At 37.1% G+C, this 22,125-nt stretch overlaps 1 pseudogene; it reads left to right on the top strand.

The window, feature by feature from the left end:
* The window catches only part of LOC149209640 (serine carboxypeptidase-like 31), a 76,012-nt pseudogene that overhangs the window by 11,082 nt on the left and 42,805 nt on the right, over nucleotides 1-22,125 (top strand).

Raw genomic sequence — 22,125 nt, 5'->3', positions numbered from 1 at the left:
ATGCTGATAATTTAGATATAAGTGAGAATGATGTATGGATGAGAGTTTTTGTCCAGAGCCTTGATGGAGAGGCTAGGAAGTGGTTTAGAGAATTACCCCAAAGATCTATAATAGATATTCAAGCACTAGATGAGGCATTTTTGAAGCAATGGGGAGATAAGAAGGACTTATTATATTATCATACTGAGTTTGGAAACTTGAAAAGAGAAAAGGGTGAGTCTTTGCATGACTTCAATAAGAGATTTAATAAGATGTATAGTAAGATATCAGCTGAGGTAAAGCCTACCCCCACCACCACCAAGCTCACATACGCTAATTCTTTTGACCCTGATTTCTGCTTACTATTGAGAGAAAGAAGATGTGCTACTTTGAATGATATGCAAGAAGCAGCCCTGGAGGTGGAATCCAATATTATGGCAGCAGAGAAGTTGAAAAGTCAAATTGGTAGAAGAAAGCTTAGAGGGGAGGCTTCTTCTTCCCATGTTTCAACTTCAGAGCCTAAATTAGACAAAATGACGAAGATGATAGAGTCATTGGCTGCTGAAGTTTCAAAGCTAAAAGTAGAGCAGGCTTCAGGCAAAACAAGGCAGCAAAACACATTTGCTCCAAGAAATCCAAACCCATTCAGAAAAGCAAATGATCAGCTACAAATCATGCAAAGAGGTGAACAAGCCAAAGAAGATCATAAGGTTAGAGCTCCTTTTCAAAATGCAGTCATGGAAGGGGAACAATTTGAAGAAGAGGAGGATGAAATTCACTGCATGGAAGACAAAGGCAACGCTGTATTTTTAACATTGGCTGAATATGAAGAGTCATTGTTGCAAGAGCAAAACAAGCAAGGGTGGGACAGTGGTGCTGTTCTGCAATCAGGTGAGCAGCAGCGAAAATATAATCTAAGATCCAATGCAAAGAATGCCAAAGAGAGTGTTGCACAAGAAGATGCTGCCCAAACAGCTCCACAGAATACCAGGCTAAGAAGACCAGTAGCTGATCCGGTCACCCTCAAAGCTCCAGTTCAAGAGGTAAAAAATGCTGATAAATCATTCTCTTCTTTCAGTTTTGAGTCAGAAGTTCAGAAATTGAAAGTTGTTGTGCCTCTGGCTGAGTTGGTCAAGAGTGAATTGTTTAGAAAACCCATCCTTGAAGCCCTTGAGCTACAGTCTAAACAAACCTCTATTGACTCTGTCAATTTGCAAGATGATAAGCCTGCTATTGTGCTTAGTCCCATGGTTGAACCTGCTGATAATAGTTCCCCATGTTTCTATGTTTCATTATCTATCCATGATAAAATCCTCCACAATTGCCTGCTAGACACAGGTGCCAGCCACAATCTAATGCCTAAAACAGTCATGGAAGAGTTAGGCCTTGATATCACTAGACCCTATCATGATTTGTTTTCTTTTGATTCAAGGAAGGTGAAATGCCTTGGCTTAATTAAGGATATGGCCATTACCTTAACCCAGCTGCCTATGAAGAGTATGATGATGGATATAGTGGCGGCCGATGTCCCTCCGAAATTTGGTATGTTGTTTCCTAGAGGATGGATCAAGATACTAAGTGGGACATTACAAAATGATCTATCTTATGCAACTGTCCCGGTGTTTGGAGGAGAAAGCAGGAGATTATATAGAGAAGCACAGTTGGCATATATCATTAGTGATGAGAAGAATCCTACAAACCATCCCATTTATGCAGTGGACACTGATTTTGGAGCATGCATTCTCCAAATAGAAGAATCTCAGAAGGCTATGTTGCAAATCAGGAAACCAACAGACCAGGCCGAGCATGATAGAGGAAGACAGATTTGGGAGATGTTCTTTGATGGAGCTTGTACTAAAGAGACTGCAGGAGCAGGGGTGGTGTTAATATTTCCATGGTAAGAAAGATTTGAATTGTCTCTGAAGCTGGTATTTCAGGTGACAAACAACATAGCAGAGTATGAGGCACTTCTATTGGGCCTTCATGCAGCCAAAGACAGAGGAATAAAGAAGCTGAAGGTATTTGGAGATGCTGATCTGATAATTCAGCAAGTAAATAAAATGTTCCAAGCAAATCATCCGAGGCTGAGAGCATACAGAGATGAGGTATGGAGAATCAAAGAATTCTTTGAATTTTTCTGCATTTCATATATTCCTAGAGCTCAAAATCAACTTGCCGACTCCCTTGATGTCTCAGCTAGTCTGTTTATACCTCCATCACCTCCCAAACTAGTTTATGAGATACAAATGAAGTATAGACCCTCCTTGCCTGATAATGTCCACCATTGGAAGGTTTTTGATGATGATGATGAGTTAAATAGGTTTCTTCAAGTCATTGATGAGTTCTCTGAAATGCAAATTGACCAAAATAATGATACTTTGCTAGAAGCTCCCAAGTCCCAGCTTAGAGATAAGATTGGCAAGAATAGCATAGTCCAGCTCCCTAGCAACCATATTCCTAAGGGTCTGATTCCTCTTGAAAGATTGTTTGACCACAATGATGTGCCTTACAAAGATGCCCATAAAGAAGATCAATCTGCTGTGTGTAAGCATAATATAGGAAGCCCAGGTCAGCCCAAATTTATAAATTTGTCTACTAATCTATCAGCTGATCAGAATGTTGAATACTGCAAGTTAATGAGGCAATTTGCTGATGTGTTCGCTTGGGAGTACAGTGATCTGAAAACATATGACAAAAATGTAATTCAGCATAAAATTCCACTTGAAAAAGACACTATTCCTTTCAAACAAAAGCTGAGACCAATGAATCCTATGCTCCTTCCTCTGGTGGAGAAAGAACTTAAAAAGTTGTTGGCTGCTAAAATAATAGTGCCTCTTAGATATTCTAAATGGGTGAAAATCTGGTTGTTGTGAGAAAGAAGAATGGAGAAATCAGACTGTGTGTTGATTTCAAGAATCTAAATAAATGCTCCAAAAAGGATAATTATCCTTTGCCAAAAATGGAGCATTTGTTGCAACAAGTCTCAGGTGCCAAAGTAATGTCTTTTATAGACGGATTTTTAGGCTTTAATCAAATCGTTGTGCATCCAGACGATCAAGAGAAGACATCATTTACCACGCCTTGGGGCACGTTCATGTATGCTAAAATGCCATTTGGGCTGATGAACGTTGGAGCCACTTTTCAGCGCGCTATGGATATAGCTTTTGTGGGAGAAGAGGATAAATTTGTGCTAATCTACCTTGATGACATAACAGTTTATTCCAGCAGCCATCATGATCATTTGCAGCATTTAAGAAAGGTGTTTTTGAAGTGCAGAAGGTTTGGGATTTCACTCAATCCCAAAAAATCCCAATTCGCTTTGGAAGAAGGCAAACTGTTGGGGCATGTAGTGTCTGCTGCAGGTGTTCAAATCGACCCAGAAAGAGTCAAAGCAATTCAGGCCTTGGCTCTCCCAAGATCAAAGAAAGATATACAATCTTTTCTGGGCAAAATCAACTTTGTAAGGAGGTTCATTCCTAATTTTGCAGAGCTAGTCAAGCACATAACCTCCATGTTGAAAAAGGGAGCAGAGGTAAGATGGACTGATGCAGCAAGGAAATCTTTTGATTCCATTAAGAAGGCTATTATGCAAGCTCCTACTTTAATAAGCCCTGACTATAGCAAGGAGTTTCACTTGTTTTCATTTGCCTCCAAGGACACAATCGCAGCTGTTTTGTTGCAGCAAGATGAAGCAGGTCAAGAGCATCCAGTGGCCTTTTTCAGCAAGAATTTGAGGGATGCTGAACTAAGGTATGATATTATTGAAAAGCAGGCTTATGCTCTTATCAAATCTTTGAAAGCTTTTAGAGTATACATCTTGCATTCCAAAATAGTTGCATATGTGCCTTCTGCTGCAATAAAGGATGTCTTAACGCAGCCTGATGCTGATGGAAAAAGAGCGAAATGGATTGCAAAAATGATAGAATTCAACATAGAGCTGAAGCCCACCAAGCTGGTAAGGGGTCAAGGGCTTGCTAAATTTTTGACTGAAGAAAATTGCAGGTCTTTGGACATGGATTTCTTGTTCACTGTGGTAGAAAATGGTCAAATAGAAGAGCATGAAACAGCTGAATCGGAGGATAAGCAGTTGGTGGCCGGAAGCCTAGCTTCATGTAGCTGGTATGCTGCAATAATCAATTTCCTTCTAAGGCTTGAAGTCCCTTCAGATTTCTCTCAAAGTCAAGCAAGAACTTTAAAGCTCAAGGCAACAAAATATTGCATCAATGATGGCTTGCTCTACTAGAGGGATCCATCAGGAGTACTTTTAAGATGCCTGGACAAAGAAAAGTTAATAGAGGTTATGCAACAATTCCATGATAGCATGTGTCGAGGACATCATTACTGGAAAACCACAGCCCATAAGATTCTTAGAGCTGGGTACTATTGGCCCTCTTTATTTTCTGATGCATTTATTTTTGTTAAATCTTGTGATAGGTGCCAAAGATTTGAAGGTAAGCAGCAATTAAAATCCCTGCCATTAAAACCAATAATTGCAAAGGGACCTTTTCAGCAGTGGGGCTTGGATTTCATTGGTGAAATCAACCCACACTTCAGTGGCCAACACACGTGGATATTGGTTGCCACTGATTATTTTACAAAATGGATTGAAGCAATCCCAACAAGGAAAGCCGATCATAATGTGGTCATGAAATTCTTATCAGAAAACATTTTCAGCAGATTTGGTTGCCCACATAAGCTAATAACAGATAATGCAGCAACATTCAGGGCAAAAGAATTGGTGGAAATGTGTGATTCAATGGGCATTAAACTTGTGCATTCCACCTCATATTACCCCCAAGGGAATGGTTTAGCAGAATCCTCTAATAAAAGTCTGATTAGGATAATTAAGAAGCTGTTAGAGGATAATAAGAAGAATTGGGATGCCAAGCTGAAGTATGCACTTTGGGCGGACAGAGTGACCATTAAGAGATCTACAGGCTGCTCTCCCTTCAAGCTGGTATATGGTATTGATGCTATTTTTCCCATTCAACTTACCCTCCCTGTGGCAAAGTTGCTCCAGACAGCGCAGGATGAAGAGGATGATATGGCAAATAGAATCACTGATCTAACAGAGTTGTATCAGATTAGAGAACAGCTGGTTGAAAAGGCTACAACGCATCAGCAAAAGGTCAAGGAAGCCTTTGACAAGAAGGCAAAAAGAAACAATTTCCAAGTTGGGGATTTGGTCATGAAATGGGATGCTTTTAAAGAAAAGAAAGGCAATCATGGGAAATTCGATGCTCTCTGGACAGGCCCGTTCATCATTTCACAGATTCAAGGGAACAATACCTTCATACTGAAAAGTAAGGAAGGAGAACCAGTTTTTGACGGCCCAGTCAATGGGCGGTTTTTGAAAAGCTATGTGATTTAAGGTCTTTGGCCTTAAAGCTGTAAATATTTTGCTTTTATCGGTTTTTAGTGTAGCTATAGTAGACTCCATGCCCAATGGAACACTAGGAATTTTGGCTAATTTGTTTGTTGCTGCAAAGGCATTGATCTGCAGGTTCTTGAGACCTCACAGGGAGGATCTCATCCCCAGAAGGAGCCAGTGTTAGCTCTGCTATACAAAAGGATTAAAAATGGATTCAAAATACTTTCAAAGGCTGCAAACATGCTTAAATGCATGTCAAAGGATCCATGGAAGCTGTTAAAATCCCCAAGTTTTGATTAAAAACCTTCCACCGAATGAAAAAGTTGAAAGAGGAAAGCCCTTGGAAGGGCGGAAATACACTATCGGGAGGCACAATTGCTCTAAAATCATAAAAAAATTCAAAAAGCAGGCTTAGAGGTCCGAAATCATATCAGCCGTTGGATCTGGTTGATCAACGGTCCAGATCGCATCGGCATATCACAGGTCAGGGGATGGCAGTGGCAGCGACATAATATATCGCCGATGGGCGATCGCCGATATCGCATCGGTGTATCGCTATCGACGTTTCCAATGGAGCATGGCCTTTTGCATATATATGAGCGATCGCCGATGGGCCAGACCCGACGACGGTATTAAATTCCTTTTGATAAATGCGCGGGTCCGTAGCAATATCGCTATCGGCGTTTTTAAAGGGGGCGGGGCTTTTAAATAAGACATACCTCTGACCCGATGGGCCAGACCCACGACCACACAACACTCCATTTCATATTTTTTCAAGTCCGCGCCCTTCACGTTTTCAATGTATTTTGTGTATTTTCTTTGTATAAAGAAAATACAAAGGGAAGCCTTGGGCAAGTGCCGATTGCGATGGAATTCAGACCCGATGGTTTATGAGTCATTTTTCATAAAATTTCAAATCCGCGCTTGAGCCATTTTCAATGGTTTCGGGCGCATTTTCTGTGTATTATGAAATATGAAGAAATACAAAGGAAGCCTTGGCAAGTGCCTATTGTGATGAAGCCCGGACCCGATGGGTTTCCAAAGCAAAATGGTATAATATTTCAGGTCCGCCAGAGCCATTGTTTTATGATTTTGCAGCATTTTTACGTGTATTCTCAAGTATAGAGAAACAAAGGATCGGCCAGCTTAAGGTATGCATTGCAGCCCAAATGACGGACCCGATAAATGATTAAGCCATGAATGAACCTTTTGAAGTCCAAGTGAAGCATTAATGGGCGGGAATGAGCAGTTTGACAGTATTTCACTGTTTAATAAGCAAAACAGTCATGATGGAGCCATTTTAATGTTCGGCGATTGCAATTAAACAACAGTATGGCCGTGAAGGAAGCAGGACACCACAGATCCAGACAGAGCATTCAATGGTTATGGGTTTCACCCATATTTCATTCCACTTGCCCAAGGAGGACCGCAGAGAGCTAGAGAGGGTCAAATCTATTTAAAACTCATACAGATTTGTATTAGAGGCCCATTTCTGATTATAAATATGGTTGGTGGCCATTTATGGGCTCCTCCACGCATTGTTTAACAGAGATGTTTTGTATTATAACACTATATATACTCAGAACTCAGATGTAATCGAATGGATGAGTGTTTGATGAATGAGAGCTTATTGTAGCCTTTTAACTTCTGGAGACTGTTAATACTATGAGACCTGCAGCTTCTGGTCTTGATTTCCACTAATACAAGCTTCTTTTGCTATCACCTGCTCGCTTTTCACTTCTTCTATGTTCTAGGCTCTGCCTGCTTTGCATTTAGTTGATGTGCTGTGAATATTTGGCATTTGAGGGGCTGTCATCCCACCTCTATGTTAAAATTTAGTGGTTCATTAAAAACTGCTTGCAGGTTGCTGTTGTTCTAATACCAGAGCTGTCATCCTCTCTGTATATGGAATAGTAATCTTGCAGACCTTCTAACTGGTTGCAGCTGGCCATCACAGAGCCTTGTGCATCTGCTGGTGCAATTAGTCATCTCCATCATCACTTTTACTTTAAGTTGTGAGTACTTGGTGGTTGAAAGCCTTGTAGTTTGGGGGTCTTCACCCATGTCTAGGGTAAATCATAGTAGGAGTGGTTATTTGGCTTAAAGGTGCTGCACATCTTCCATTTATCCATCATTTTATCCAACAAAACTGTTGAATTTTTAATGTTCCTGAGCATCACTGATATACAACCTAGGTGAGTTTCTTGGGGTGATAACAGGCCAATCAGATGAAAGAGTATCAGGTAAAAGTGTATCAGTTGAAAGATCAGAGTAAGAAGAGCATTCAGCGTGAAAACCAACAACAAAACAAATAATAAAAGGGAAAATATCATAGCATAAAGACAACACAACCTAATAAATAGGGACAACATACATCAGTTGAACATCTATCTCTATCTTCTTGCATGAAGATATTTCTTTCTCCTATATTAATTCCCAAGATAGTTTGGGATATTTTGTAAATTATTTTTGTATAAATACTTCATAAATCGAAGTATTGAGTGTGGATTGCTATACATTTGTAGAGTTATTTTGATCATAAACCTAAAGGTTATTGTACTAATTTTTCAATTTAACACACTGGACTAAGGAATAAAGAGATTGCATTACAGGATTCATGTGTTGAGCTATTACAGTGAAGTATTTTCTTTGTCAAATTTGTTATTTTCTTATGTTTTTTCATAAACTTGAATGTTATCTAAAGTTGAATGAATTAACTGAAAATTTATCTTAGAATTTGTTTAAGTACACTTTGTTTTGAAAAATTGATCATTTCCATGTTTTCTTCTGATATTCGGATCTAAGAATCCTTAATTTCTCTCCCATCTCGGTTGACTTCTTTCACTTTCTTCATAATCCAGCCTAAGGAACCCTTAATTTCTCCTTGGATCTTATTGAAAACCATTTCATCGTCCAGCTTTGAGATCTGAAGTAACTCTGCTATCTTGCCTTGTAAACACTGTTTTTAGAACTTGATCTAGTGTTGTTTGCTTGATATTTGATCCCATATCCCAATGGTAAAATACACCCCTCTTTTCGTCTAAGTAAGTGATCCCACCACCAAATCCGAATCAAAACCCAAGTACAATCATAACTAGCCTAAAATCAAATAACTAAACAATGTTAAATCATAAAGAGAGATCTCTCTCTGAAAATTAGGAATGCTAGATCCTAATCTCCAAAGTAGGTTTGTGGTTACCTCTAATAATTCTTTTCTAATCAACTCTTGAGAAATATTGGAGTGATAACACTTGATACCCCCAATGAAGCAATGAAACAGCTCACGAAAGTTTTTGGAATTAAAAATGAAATTAGAGCCCATCAACTCGAAAATGAGTTGCTTACGTTGGACCCCAATAATTTTTCTTCCATTCAAGATTTTTTGTCCAAGTTCAAGACCCTTAGACTTCTCTTAGAAGGTTTTAAGGTTAAGAAATAAGATGGTAGCCTTATCTATTCCATTCTTACCAAGTTGGGACCACCCTACTCTATGTTTGTTTCCACCTTCCATTCTACTAGAGAAGCCTTTATTTCTCAAAGACAAGACTACAAGTCCCTCTTTTTTGATGTCTTTTGTGATTCTTTAATAAGAGAACAAGAAAAACACTTACATCTTGGTCTTCTTAATCTTGGAAACTCTTCTAAGAAAGCCTTAGCCGCCCAGCAAAAACCAAATTCAAAAAATCCTAAGAAACTGTATCCTAAAAGAACGGTCCTAAACCAAGCAAGGGTCTTAAGTAATTTCAGTCTCAAAATGAAAAATCAATTCAACAAAATGATAAGGAAAATAAAAACAAAGGGAAGAAGACTGATAGACATTGCAACTTTTGTAATCGAGATGGCCACTTAGAATCCAAATGCTTTAAGAAGATGGAAGCCTTGGAAGCAGCAATGAAGAAGCATAACATCCATTTGGAGCACTCTTCAAATTCAACTTCATCTTCAGGAATGACACTTTTTGCATGTGGTTGTCAAGCATCTCGGTCTGGTTATGCACTAAATGTATCTTCTTCTTCTCATTATCATGAGTGGCTCATTGATTATGGAGCTTCTTATTACATGGCCAAAAACAAAGCCATGTTTTCTTCTTTAAATGATTGTAACACCAAAAATATATATGTTGGTGATGATAGATCTCTTAGTGTTGTAGGGACTGGAACTATTCACCTAGAAAATGGTCACTTTAATGATGTATTATGTGTTGCAACCTTATTCTGCAACCTTCTATCTGTATATTAGATAATGCATTCAGGTGAAGGTAAAATCGTTGAATTTTCACCTCATGATGTTGTAATTAAGGACCTAAGAAATCCTAGACAGATTTTAGCTACTGGCATTGCTGATGATTCTACAAGGTTGTATAAGTTTAACAACTTTGGGTCATCAACTCTTCCCTCAGTATTTGTTGCTCATAATGATGAAGTGAGCAAACTTTGGCATGAGCGATTTGGTCACTTAAACTATCACTCCCTTCAAAATCTATTTAAAGAAAATATGGTGATAGGTCTTCCTATGGTATCTTGCAAAGATGGTGTTTGTTCCGGATGTGTACTCGGAAAACATCATCAGGATAGTTTTGAAAAATGTGCCTCTTGGCATGCCTCAGTGCCTTTACAGTGCGTGCATAGTGATTTATGGGGTCCACTTCCAGTTGCTTCATTCTCAGGCTACAAGTATTTCTCAACTTTCATTGATGATTTCTCCAGACGCACTTGGGTATACTTCTTAAAACTCAAGAGTGAAGCATTTAACATGTTCTTGGCCTTTAATGCCTTTGTTGAAAAACAATCTGGACATCAAATTCTTAAGCTAAGATCTGATAATGGCGGAGAATATGTTAACAACAAATTCATCAACTTTTGCACTGAGCATGGAATTCAAATGCAACGTACTGTTCCATATACTCCAGAACAAAATGGTGTAGCTGAAAGGAAGAATCACACCTTAAAGGAAATGGCTAATTGTATGCTTCAATCTAAAGGACTTAGTCTTAATTTTTGGCAGAAGCAATTAACTGTGCAAATTACATAGTAAATTGCACTCCTACTAAGGTTTTAAATAATATCACTCAAGAAGAAGCATGGAGCTCAATTAAACGAGATGTAAGTCACTTTCATGGTTTTGGAAGTGAAGCATGGGCCCATATTCCAGACATGAAACATAAACCTTTAGAACCTAAGAGTGAAAAATGTATTTTTGTTGGATATTCTGAAGATGTTAAAAGATATAGACTTATTCCACTTAAGTCCAAAAATGTTATCATTAGAAGAGATGTAAATTTTGCTAAAAATATATCGACCTATGATCCTAGTTCGGTGGATGTGCCACCTCTCTCTATCCCTTCTACTTCTGAAAACATTTCTTCTTTAGATGATGATAGCGAGAATGACAATCCTCCCCCACCTTCTCAGGATCCTCCTTCAGCTCCTCAGCTTCCGAAATGGGTCCGTGCTACTTGCGATGCAGTAGGTACTCTTGCAGGTGATCCTACAAATCAGTGACGTACACATTTTCGGTTCGATACAACCTCTTGTTTACTAGCTCAAGATTCAACGAATCATGATCCTGACACCTTTGCAAAAGCTTCAGGCCGTCCAAATTGGGACACAGTTATGAATGAAGAATATCGTTCATTATTGGAAAATGATACATGGGATCTTGTTCCTTTTCTAAAGGGACGAAAACTTGTTAGACGCAAATGGGTTTACAGAAACAAGTTTGGACCAGATGGAAAAGTTGATAAACATAAAGCTCGTCTTGTTGCTAAGGGTTTTTTCACAAGTTGAAGGCATTGACTATACTGAAACATTCTCCCCTATTACCAAAATGAACTCTATCTGCCTTGTTCTTTCCCTTGCTTCCTCTTTCAAATGGGAAGTCCATCAGATGGATGTTAAATCTGCCTTCTTGCATGGGGACTTGCATGAAGAAATCTATATGGAACAACTGCCTGGCTTTATACAAACATACTCCAACCTTGTATGTCGTCTTAATAAATCCCTTTATGGTCTCAAGCATGCCCTCTGGGCTTGGTATGACAAAATGGATAGCTTTCTTTTAGATACTGTTTTTTCTAGGTGTCATTTTGACAATACTATCTACACCATGAAAGTGGGTAAGTCTCTTGTCATTCTTGTTATTTATGTTGATGATCTTATCCTTAATGGTAGTGATCCCAACCTTATAAGCCATGTGAAGTCCAACCTTAAAAAGTAGCTTGAAATGACAGACTTAGGACACTTGCATTATTTTCTTGGTCTTCAAGTCCTGCAATCCAAGGAAGGTATTTTCCTTTCCCAGTCCAAGTATGCATGTGATCTTCTACGCCACTTTCACATGGAATACTGTAAGCCAACCCCTTCTCCTTTTTAGTCTAGAGTCAAACTTTCAGCCACTTGTACTTTCCCTGAAGTTAATGCTACCTTATACCATCAGCTTGTAGGAAAACTTTTGTATCTGACCCATACCCGTCCTGACCTTTCCTTTGTTGTTGGCCTTATTGCTCGGTTTATGCAAAACCCACATGAAAGTCATTAGAAAGAAGCTAAAAGAATACTTTGTTATGTTCGAGGTGTAGTTCAATTTTGGATTCATTACAGTGTAGAAGCATCTCCTCTATTGGTTGGTTTCACTGATTCTGATTGGGCTGGTGACCCTGATGATCGGAAGTCTACTACAGATTATGTTTTCACTCTTAGTTCTGGACCTATTACATGGGCTTGCAAGAAACAAAGTGACATTTCTCTTTCTTCAATAGAAGCAGAGTATCGTGGTGCCGTAGAAGCTAGTAAGGAATCCCTGTGGCTTCGTCAGATCCTATCATAGTTTGGCTTTCAGCAACAACATCTGACTCGTGTGATAATCAAAGTGCCATCCAACTATGCAAAGATCCAGTTCAACATCAATGCAGCAAACACATTGAACTACACATGCACTTCATTAGAAAGCTCATTCATGGCCATGTTCTTGAAGTGCAATATTGTTCAATCAATGATCAAGTTAAAGACATCTTTACAAAGGATTTCACAGAGGCGAAGTTTACTAAACTTCGATTTATGGTTGGAGTTCAAGAAGTTTTCATTAAGGGGGGATAGGCTCTAATGCCTCCTTCCTTCTCCTATTGTGTCATATTTGTACATCCATCAATCCTATCCCAAGTTGTTATTAAGGGGGATGTTCAGATATTTCGACACATAGGAAATAGTTAAGTATAACTTGGTCTAGTGTAGAGTTAGGTAAAGTGTGTTTGTTTACTATGTACTTTTGTAACTTACAATCCGACGGTCATAATATGTTCTAGACATGAAGTGATCTGACGGCTCATTCTCCCCTTGGTATTACCGACACTTGATCCATGGCTTAACACCCAATTGGTCCATGATCTCTATTTAAAGAGCATGGAGGGTCATTTGTAAGGTAACTGTTCATGAGAGAAGCTTCTGTAAATTTTCTTTCTTTTATTAATAAATTGTCTAAAGTGGCCACGTTGGCTCAGGCCGTGGACTGTTTCCCTCTTTGAGGGTTTTAACCACGTCAATAATACTGGTGTATTGATCTTTGATATTTTTTTGAGCAGTGTCCTTTAGTGTTCTATCTGAGGAACTTACCCTGTAAATTCCTACAGTTTACAATCCGGTTTGGGAAAAACTTGCAATAGACAAATGCAAAACAATCTTCACTTCTAATGAAGACATGTTTCTGTTTTTTCTTATGAAAAAAAATTAAAACTTAAATAACATTTTTTAGAATCAACTGGTATTATTTAATATTAATGTTGGATTCTCAAGTCCTCAGTGTTCTTATGTGGGATACACCATTTATATTTCTCAACTATTTACTTTATATGATTTCTCTAGTTCTAAACATTCATAAAGTATGTAATATCCTAACTTTTCTACGTCTTGTTATATTTTTTTAACATTTTGTCAATTTTATTAGAGATTTGCTAAATTTGCAAATTTAAGTTGTGTAATTTGTATAATTAAAATATTTAAAAAAAAAATTAAATTAAATTCATATGCATTTAAAATATATTTTGAAAAAACTAAAAATCACATTAATATGTTACCATAAAAATTAAAATACAAAACAATCTAACCACCATTAATTTTTTTTTTTTTTGAAAATTTAGAATTTTCTTTGAAGAAATAAATTTAAATTTGGTTTGTTGCATTTTTTTAAAGTATCTATAATCCTAATGGGCTTTTTTATTTTAAAATAGTAGTTTTAAAATACTAATTTTTTCCATTATTTTGTTAACAAAAAGTTAATTTTTTCCCCGTAAATTTTTTAATAATAAAATTAAAATGAAAAAAAAATGATAATGAAATTATGGAAAAAGAATGAATCATGACAATATTCATCAATCTTATGTAAAAGTGAAAAGTTGTAAAAATAAAAGAGCAAGTAGAACCATTTGCATGTGTACAATTTATGTTAGGAGTTCTATTTTTTATTTTAAAAGATGAAATTGAACCAAATATATATGGGATTAGATTAATTCAAAACATTTTTACCCACATGTTCTTTCCATCAAAATTACTCTTTTAAAATCAAATCAAACTTCAAGGTGAAATCAATTCTAGCTTATCAAACTAAATCAAAATTGAATCTATTGCAAAAAGAATTAAAAATTATTCTATTAGAACATAATTTAAATTTAATCTAAGGCAACAAGAATTGAAAATTATTCTGCTTAAATTGAATTGAAAAATCTATTCTAATGGCAGAATTGAAATTCTATTTCTACTTGCAAGAAATTGAAATGTTCTAAATGTTTTTACAAATTGAAATTCTATTCTACTCAATAGAAGAATAAATTTAAATTGAACTACTTCAGCTACATAACAAGCTAAAGATATAAGTAAGAAGGATTACTTATGTGCCTAGTTATGATTCAAAATTGTTGTATCCATTACTCATGAAATTAAAATAAAAATAACTGAATGAATCAACGTGTGAGAAGGAAAAGATTAAGTTATAAATTAATAAACGAAATACCTTTCAAAACACTAACAAAACATTAACTGCGATGGAGAAGATATTGTTCAGGAAAATGTAACATAACCAAAAACGAAAGTAATCTTACAGCTCTCTAGGGGGTCTCTTATTGAGTGCAAACTCGCAATTGAATATCAAACTTTTAGCCATGCATTGATCACCAAAATAATAAATTATTTGTATTAAATGTTGAAGTCTTCAACAACAAATGATTGCAAATTTAACCAGAGTAAAAATTTCTATTGCTTCTCCTCAGATCTTTTTATAACCTTCTATTAAACAATTGTCTTAAGATTCATAAGCTGAGAGGCAAGTTTTTACTTTGACAACTAAGAAATGAAATTGAAATTGGAGTCTTTTTTCTCATGATTTTCTATTGAAAGAGAAAATCATAAGAAGATTTTTATTTGACATATCAACTACAAATTCTTCTCGTCCGATTCTATGCTCGCTTGATAACGCCATGATTTCCTTTAAATCCTATGCATCGCTTGAGTGTTATAACCATAGTTGTCTTCTAGTTTGACCATCAGATTTCTTGAACTGGGTGACTTGCCAGATCACTATGATAGGTGGATATCCATTTGTCAATCATTTTCCATCTACCTGTGTCCATTATTCCTTCTCCATTGCGTTGAAAATTGTCTAACCATGGATGTAGATGCAGAATCTTCGGTTAGTTGCAGAATGAGTGCAATTCGGTAGATATATGAATGTTTTGATTAAATTTCATAAAGAAACAATAGATTATAAACCATGAATGATTGATACCTTTTATGATGTTTGAGCATAATTGAGGTGACCTTTCAATTTTGAAAATGTAGCAAACTAATATGAAAAGAAAATAAAAAAGAGCTGTAAAAAAAAACGACAATTTTGGACTTCAACATTCCCCCACATCGAGGGCTTTGCATGTTTTCATGCATCAAAACTTCAAAATTTTCCCAATCCTTCATCCACTATACTATCTCTGAAGCTTGGATCAAGACATCCAAGCTAGTGCCCTCTTTTTTCTTCTTAACGCTGAATCCTACTCTTGGTTTCTTCATTAAAATATTGCTTTGTAATCCTCTGACTTTGTTTTTAAGGAACCTATTGTTAGCTTTGAGTTTCTTGTTCTTCTTATACCAGTGGCACAAATGCAAGAGTATGTTATTCTTTTGAGTTCTTAGGATCTCATTCTATACTTTTATTTCCTCATGCTCTTGTTAGAGATACTTGTTCAATATTTCTAACTCATATATATTTCGTTTTAGAGCATCTTCTAACTTATATTCTTTTTGAGTAATATCATCAATCAAAGGAACTTATTCATTGAAAGCATTTGCATATTCATTTTGAAGAGGGGAATTTACCTTTCGTTGTGTTCTTATCTCAAATGATTCCACATAATCATAAATTTGTTGTTGGACTAGGTCAATTTCGGGTGTCTTCCTAGTTGGATTTGGAGTCTGATAAAGCAGTGATGTTATGGCTTATTTACTTATGTTATGATCTCCCTCCTCGAGGTCAACTATCTCTGGTGATTGTATGCTTAAACGCTTAGAAATGTGTTTTCTCCTTCTCAATTTCACTTTTGACTCCTCTGTCTTTTGGATGCTTTTTCTTTTGCTTGTTTTCCTCTGTTCCTTATCCTCTAGTTCTTCTTCTTTTTCTTCAGACTACTCAACACTTGTGCTGGATTTCTTTCTTCTAACAACTTCTTTTTCATATTTCTGTCTAATATTTTCTAAGAATTGACAAAGAGGAGTATCATCTTCTAGTACCTATGGTGAGATTTCCATTTGTTTTGCCTCATCAACAATCAAGCTTTCTTCTTCATTAATGGGTTTAGGGTTAGGGTTTAAGGCTATTTTGCATCGACTTCTTCTAGTTTTCGTAACCATTTCTTCCTCTTGTACTTCTATAAAATGTTTTCGAACCAAAAAGCTTTGCCAATTGTCTCCCTTGGCTCCCAGCTATAGTGCTTCAATGAGAATTTTAATTAATCTGTGGTGATAGATGGAATTGTCGAGGCTTTTCGACTCTCGTTGTACACTAGAAGCCATTTTCTTGATACTATAGAGTAGGAAGTATGGTAAATATTATTCACTTCCATCAATGAAATGCACTAAGAGCCGAACATCATATAAAAAATGGTGCCATATCTCCCTTCACAAGTTAAAATTGTTTGAATGACTAGAAACAAATTCCTCCACTGAGTTTTCAATGCAGTCACTAGTATTTCCTTTTTGAAAATGGAAGTATCCATACCTGGGTCTTGGAGGAAGACTATCCACTCTTTTTCCTTAATTTTCCTATCTTTAAACCAACTTTCTCCATTTTTGAATAATTATGTTGCTTCTACCACTATGGCCTTTGCAAGTATGAGCTTAATGTCGTCAATTTCTTCCTCTACTCCATCAAATGCTTGTGAAAAATATTTTTTAACTTCTATCTCATTCTCATCGAATTTTTCAAAGAAACTAAGCCAACCCACCTACTGCAGTTGATTCATGGCCCAAGGATATGCCTAAAGGAATTTCACTCCATTGGGTTTTGTTCTGACAAGTACACCCATGGTGCAAGAGGAGTTTTGATCATGGATTGTCTCTCTTTGAAAAGGGTGGCGAAGGAAAATGGAAATATGGTCGATAAGACTAGAGAGTCTGAGGATGTCAAGTGAGGGTGAAATAGGTCGCTTGTGGCACTATGTGATTCATAAATAAAATATCCTTTTGTGTTATTGATTTCCACGACCCTTAGATCCAATTTTATAGGATCGTTAGAATTTTGGCGATTTTGGAGAGATTTTGATGTGACGCTCGAGATATATATGGTAGGGGGTGTTATAAGGTCTAGGATTTGCCTAATTTTTATATGTATCATGCTCATTCAATGAGTTAAAAACGTAATTCTCTTAGATGAAACCTTACAACATAATGCTTTGAAATTTTATATATTTTCCTCCGTTGGAAATTCTACAAGCTTCTTTCTGTGTAGATTGATCTGGATGTAGAATTTGAAATCAACTACAAAATTTAAAGTTGGTTGCATAATATCATGGATTTAGTAGTTATTTTTTTAAAGAATTTTGTTATTGTTATTGGAATGGAATTTTGTTGTTTTCTGTGTAGATTGATCTGGATGTAGAATTTGAAATCAACGACAAAATTTAAAGGTGGTTGCAGAATATCATTGATTTAGTGGTTTTTATTTTTTTAAGAATTTTGTTGTTGTTATTGGAATGGAATCTTATTGTTGCTTCTCCTTGAAGAAAACTAGGCCTCAAAAGTGTTGCTTTAGAGCTGAAATTTTATTAGAAAAAGAGGGATAACAAGAAAATGGGAAAGAGAAAAGGGTTGTGAAAAATCTAAACCACCAAGAACTCTTGGTTTTCAGTTAATATTTTATATATAGACATAACAATGTTTGTTTTCATATCTATACTTATTATTTTATATTTTCCTTCTCTTTTTTTTTTCTTTTTTATTTGAGAAAAAAACAATACAATTGGGTTGGAAGATGAAGAGAAGAATTTCCTTTCTCAACCAATTTGAAATCAAAATTACTTTGCAAATATTTGACAAATTTTTCTTCTTGTTAATGGTTTATGATATAACCTTAATCTATTGTAGAAATTTTGAATAATAAACACTTATTCAACAGAGATTATCCCGATTATACACTATTGCGGAATACATGCATAATACATAACCTCCTCTACGTTGATCATCAATTTAGTAGCATTAAAAACAATGAAACATCAATCGCATGCACACATTAACACAGTATGTATCCCGGGGAAAGCTTACAGCTGAAAACCCCACACTATCTATATATTAATGATTGAGAACATGTAACAATACATAGTACAATACTCCTCACAAGTATCCAGCACTATCTCCACTTGTTACACACAAACCAGCTTAGACCTGAACAAGTCACAGGTTCAAATCTTCTCCACTGCTTTGCCTGCCTCCACTGCACAATCCTGCAAGAGAATGAATGATGAATGGCTGATCCAAACTCCTATTTACCTTGTGAAAATCACTCACACTAGAAATCACGTGAGCACAGGCTATTCTACTGGGCATATACTGGGCAATCATCATAGGCATACTCAATCCATTGATTGTGCAAGATCTCATGCACAACTATAGTCACAACTGATAGCAATCTCAACCTCTAACACCTGTCTCCCCTGAATTGTACATGCACTGAGTTAACTGATGTATTCTTCAGTTGCATTATGAGTTAATAATTAGTGAATTAATTAACAATCAATTCACACAACTCATCACTAGTGTATTATTTAGTTAGACTAAATACAACTAGTTCAACTAAGTCAAATTGAACACAACTCCATCAACTCCACATCCAACTCCACAGAACTCACATGTATGAGTTCTAACTGAAGTCCTCCATGCAATAGCTCAACTAACACATAAGAAACCATGTGATTCCTTTTGTCAGCTGCATGTGCCACATCCGTAGCTCGAACTGAAGTGCTCCAAGAGAATAAGATAATGTTTAGAGTCCAAATATTACTAAGGGCTAATAATATTTGACTGTTTCTATTTTTAGCTTGGCAGTCTAAAAATAGACTCTGATCACTCCGCTGTGAACCAAAAATAGAAGTCCATCTACGTTTCCCAACATGACCAATCATCCATAAACAGCGTCTTGCAACTCATAGACCATGATCCATATGTCTAAAAATAGACTTTGCGCCAAAAATAGTCTGCGGGCCCACTTAGTGAAGGCGAGTCCTTTCCACTAAGCTCCATCATCTTGTTGCATTTTTAACACTCCCTCTCAACAAGATATGGATTATCTGCAACCCCTATCCTGCAGCTCTGGAATGTTCTGCATGCAACACATTTGCCCGGTCCATTTTGCTCCAACAACACTTGGAACAAAAACACTCCCAACTGACCACTCTGTTGGGCTAGGAACATACTCTGATGCCGAAGCTCTACCTGCTGCTGACAAGTGCTCCCTCTTTGACATCTGCGTTACTGCAACATCTCCATGCATCTCACACCATTGCACACCTCTCTGTGCCACCTAGCACTGTTCAAAACACTTGTGCCTCTCGCATTGTTGCAACCTGCTAGCTATGCACTGTCCTGGGATTCCCTACACTGTCGCTCTCTCTGCCACTCCATCCGCATTTGTCTCTACCCAATCAGTCAATTCATGCTACTCCACATCGGGGCTCCCGTAGCAAGGTCTCATCCAAGAGGTTGGGTACCTGAAGGATCCTACCCGTCCTCCTTGGGACGATCAATCCACATCACCCCACCTCCTACCTGGAGGTATGGCTGCATGCGATCCCTCTGTCCACCTGTGTTATAGACATTTTTGGGCACTACAAATCCAAGCATGAAATGTCCATAAACCAAGGGCTCCTAAGTCCCTAAAAGTGTTGTTCTAACCCCTAAAGGAACAAGGTCAGCTGATTATAGCTTCTCCCGGAAGTTCTCCATGAAAAACTGCTCAGAATTGGTCAAAACAGGGTCATTTCAGCTGCTCCACAGGCCAAGTGCGTTGCATCTCACCTAGATACACTGTGTGGGTGCGTTGCATTTCAAAAAGCCCTTCTATGGGGTGCGATGGGTGAGAAATGACAAATGGTAGTGTCATTCCGCGAGGTGGAGAGGCAATGGAAGCTTCCAAAAACTTCTCCTATGACACTTGCCTCTCTGAATTCGACCAAGGATGAGTAAGAGATCATCAATCTCCAAGTGGAAGCAAGAACTATCAGAGGGAAGACACTAATCAAATCACATGCTGACTCATCTCCCTTACAGATATCTATATATGGATCCCTCATCCCAGAGGTAAGAGGCTGGAATTTTGCATATTGTAAGGAATTGTTGTTGGTTTCTTGAGACAAACATGAGATTGTTGGGTGATCTAAGCTTTGTATGAGGTGAAGAGGGGCTTCCTTGCTGAGAGGTTGATGCTGGGTCAGAACAACTGGTTGTAACTCCTCTTGGCTCTTTCTTGTTTATCAATAAAAGCTATTCAAGTTTTCCTCCATACTCTTGTGTCATTTATGTTTGCTGCATTTGTATGGTCAATTTACATCTGATCCTAGATTGTTTATGATTATAGATCCATGTTCTTGTATAGTGCTATGCTATTATGATCTTACAGGTACTCTGTGAAGCTGGGCGTGCAAGGGAACAAGTAGAGAAAGACTATCAAGAAAGAGAGGAATCGAACCAGGAGATTAGCGCAAGACAGAGGTTGGTCTTCTTTGTTCTTCGCTATCTATACTTCATAAAGGAAAAACGAAAGTAGCTTTACTTTGTTTGTTTTTAAGGTAGCTATCACACCTTAGTGGGATAGAGCAGTTCTGTATAGACACTTTTCCCTGTAACAAAATGGCGACTCCGCTGGGGATGAATTAGTTTGTTTGTTTATCTTCCTTCTTGTCTATTTCATAAACTTACAGACGGAGTCTGAAGTCGTGCTAGGTAGCTTTCAAACTGCATTTGCTATGCAAATGCAAAGTATATAAATGCCGCTTCAGTCAATCTCCAGGATCTGTTTATGATTTAAACAACTGATTCACAAACTCTCTGATTGCCCCTTGTGGTAGCTCTTAGATCCTCCTTAGATCTACCCCTGATTGTTGCATTACTGATTACCTTTTGCTCGACCAAAACCCATGAACTAAACTGCAAACTGTGACCCGGAACCCAAGCAAAGTCTCATCTCTGGCCCAGCGCAGGTATTGTTCTGAGAATCTGAAATTCAACGCACTTCCTGAGTGTAGTAGGTGCGCTGCATTTCAAATTCCCTGTGTTACAGGTGCGCTGATCAGACTAGGCATTGTGCAATTTTGGTTTCTGTGATTCATTCTTTCCAGTTCTATTCATGAATTTTGTTGCCTGTGATCAGTATATCTCTGTTTGAAACCCCTTTTCCTTGCTATTATTTTGTCTCCTTTGTACAAAAGAACTGTAAATGTTTTTGTGTGTTTGTTGAGTCATTTTCAGTTCTCCTTTGCAAAAAGTAACATAATCGCACTGTCATCCTTTGATTTGAAAGTGTCGCAAGTGTCGATTTCAATCATAGGAAAGAGTTTGATTGCTGTTGATAGTCAGTTATCCTATTACTATTGTTTTTGGTATGAATTTATAATTTTTCTAGTGTCGAAAACAAGTATTCATTTCAAAATCGTAAGGTGTTGTGATTGCCTCCATTTTTGATTTCGAAAAGAAACTTGTTGATAACTGTCACTTGAAAAGTAATTCAGATTTGTGCATCAACTTTCTTTTTATCATTCATATACTAAGAAAGTCGAAAACAAATACATGCATGTGCATTTTCATTTAGACAGTCTGATTGTTTTGATTTAGGAAAGTGCATTTAGAGTGTGCTCTTTGCTCTTTGTGAAAGGATTCTGTCTTTCTTTCCTTAGTAGCTAGGATTTTCATTGCACAAAGAAGATAAAAAGATTGTTTATCATCTTAGATTGCATTTTAGGAATTACATCTACATCTCGCGATGAACCTGAAAGGCAAACTTCATAAACAAGATCAACTATAAAATAAATTCAATGAATCTAACAACGCTTTGGAACCTAACGCACAACATTTAGAAGTCTAGGCTAGAGACGTATTCAGGCATCGTAAAACCTAGTAACTGTTGTTCTCACTGATGGTTGGGTGATTCCTCGACTTTGAGACGATAAGTGCCAGTACGGACTTGTGCTCCCACGTACCGTCGAGTATATTTTGGGAGACCACAATAGGCTTAATCCTTTATCCATGGGAAGC

This window comes from Pinus tabuliformis, chromosome 1_2 (genome assembly GCF_031772625.1).
Source record: "Pinus tabuliformis cultivar Carrire ecotype Pingquan chromosome 1_2, CPIR1, whole genome shotgun sequence".
NCBI lineage: Eukaryota > Viridiplantae > Streptophyta > Pinopsida > Pinales > Pinaceae > Pinus > Pinus tabuliformis.
Note: the sequence above shows the minus strand (reverse complement) of the source record. Positions and strands in the feature narration are given on the sequence as shown.